Consider the following 2,500-nt stretch of genomic DNA (forward strand, 5'->3'; position numbering starts at 1 on the left):
GTAAGGGGTGGAGAGGATGCGAGGAGGAAGGGAATGAGGTGAAGAAGAGAGGAAAGGTGTGAAACAAAACAGGAGTAAGGGGGAGATGAGGAGTAAAGGAAAGATGAGGAAATATAGATGGAAAAAAAAAGGGAGGAAAAGAAATTAAAAAGGTGCGAGTAGAAGGAAGAGGGGGAAAAGAGACGAGAAAGAAGGGAATGAGGAAGAAATGAAAGATAAAATATGAGTGAAAAAAAATGGGAGAAGCAGTTAAATGTATACAATGTAAGGGCGAGAGAAGAGGAAGGAAAGAGGAAACAGATAAAAAAAAGGAGAGCTCAAAGAATAATAATTAGTTAGGAATGATTACAGAAAGGATGATAAAGTACGTAAAGGGAAAAAAATATGTAAGGAAAGATAAAAAACAAGGAAGATACAAGAAATGAAAAAAAAAAAAAATATGATAAACAGAAGTAAATAAGAAAAACAGTTGGCGAAAGAGTAATGAAGGGAGAGAAGCAGGGAAAAGTGAATAAGAGATAAAAGTGAGAAAAAAAGGGAATGATAGAGGAGATAAAGAAGAAATATAACTTAATAAAAAAAGGGAAAAGGAGAGAATGGAGACAAGAGAAAAAATAAAGTAAGAGGTGGAGAAGGAAGGAAAGAAGAATAATTGAGGAAAAAAAAAGTTAAATAGAGAGAGAGAGAGAGAGAGAGAGAGAGAGAGAGAGAGAGAGAGAGAGAGAGAGAGGAAAGTGAAGGCAGAAAAATAAAAGAAAGAAAAGAAAAGAAAAGAAAGAACAGACATGCGATTTACAGAGAAAATATAGGAGAAAGAGAGAAAAACGAAGAAAGAAAAGAGATAGGAAGAGAAGAAGAGACGTAAAGCATAAGAAAAAATAAAGAAACATAATTAGAGGACAGGTTTGAAGAGGAAGCAAGGAGGAGGAGGCGGAGGAGGAGGAGGAGGAGGAGGAGGAGGAGGAGGAGGAGGAGGAGGAGGAGGAGGAGGAGGAGGCGGAGGCGGAGGAGAAAGGGAAGGACACAAGGGTGAAGGGAGAGAAGGAAGAGGAGAGGAGAGGAATGCGAGGGAGAGGAGGAGGAATACAGGTCTTGCATGAGTTGGAGATAAAAAAAAAAAGAAAAAAGAAAAAAAAAAGAAAGAAAAAACATAACTTGGCATTGATCGTTCCCTCCAAGGACTTCTCAACCTTCCCCACACATGTGCACCTGCAGAACCTGTACGTAATTAGGCCTAGAAACCTGTAGAGGAGGCCTAAGATAAAGGTGGACTATTGAATAAAAGAAAGTAGGCCTATCGATAAAAAAAATACAGTAGGTTTATGAATAAAAAAAAAATAAAGTGAAAAAAAAAGTACTAGATACTGTAAACTTATAAAAATGCAATAGGCCTAAGAATACTATTTATCAATAAACTAATCTAAAAATACAGTAAAAGCCTAAAAGGAAAAGAAAAAAAATACTGTCTATTAGCTGAAAAAAATACAATAAATAAGTACAAAAAATAAATTAAGCCTGAAAATAGATAAAAAAAATACAGATCCGTGTCAGAATCTCTCTCTCTCTCTCTCTCTCTCTCTCTCTCTCCTCTCTCTCTCTCTCTCTCTCTCTCTCTCTCTCTCTCTCTCTCTCTCTCTCCTCCCTTACATAAAGCCAATAACGTTAATCACATCTCCCGCCTCTTCCCGCCTCCTCCCGCAGCAAGTCATTAGCAGCGGGAGACGAGGCAAGGCTTGTGGAGGAGGTGAAGACGAGAGTGAAGGCGACACCACTTGGCATGACTGAGAGAGACGAGGGTAATAAGAAAGGCGATGAAGAAGGTAAGTTAGGACTCAGTTTAATTAAATACTAAGAGAAAGGGAAAGAGAGAGGAAGGAAAGGATAGGAGAGAAAGGGGAGGGTAAGATAAGGTTACGGAGTGTATGGTAGGCTTGGGTTTTGGTAGGGTAGGGTTAGGAAAGGAAGAGTAAGGAGAGGAAGCAAAGGATGGGAAGGAAACAAGAGGGGAGGAGAGGGGACTGAAGGATAGAGAAGGGAAGGGTAAGGAGGAGACGGAAAGGGGAAGGGAGTTAAGTGAAGGGACGTGACGTAAAGGGAAAGGAAATGAAACGAAAGGAAAGACAAGGAAAGGAAGGGAAGGGAAGGGAAGGGAAGGGAAAGGAAGGGAAAGGAAGGGAAAGTAAGATAAAATAAGGTAAGTACAGTAAGGTAACGTGAAGTGAGGTACGGTAATATGATTCTCAGTGTTTTTATGTGTTTTTATAGCTATTAATTAAAGGGAGACGGATAAAGATACGAGTATATAAAGAATAGTAGTTAGAATTGGTTACGTAACATCTGTTTTTCGAGGAGGTGCTTGTTTTCTATCAGTGAGAGTTTTACGTAAGATCAGATTGAAGGAACACATACCAAGAACACCTGTTAATTTGCAGGTAAAAGGTGATTAGTTGCCTGTGTGTTCGTGTGTTTGTAAATGGATTTGGTAATATTTTGTAAGTCT

The 2,500-nt window shown here is 39.0% G+C and overlaps 1 protein-coding gene across 1 annotated transcript in view; it reads right to left on the minus strand.

Moving 5' to 3' along the window:
• The window catches only part of LOC135089689 (NADPH oxidase 5-like), a 34,378-nt gene that overhangs the window by 20,745 nt on the left and 11,133 nt on the right, over nucleotides 1–2,500 (minus strand). The gene's annotated exons all lie outside the window — the stretch shown is intronic.

This window comes from Scylla paramamosain, chromosome 33 (assembly GCF_035594125.1).
Source record: "Scylla paramamosain isolate STU-SP2022 chromosome 33, ASM3559412v1, whole genome shotgun sequence".
Lineage (NCBI taxonomy): Eukaryota > Metazoa > Arthropoda > Malacostraca > Decapoda > Portunidae > Scylla > Scylla paramamosain.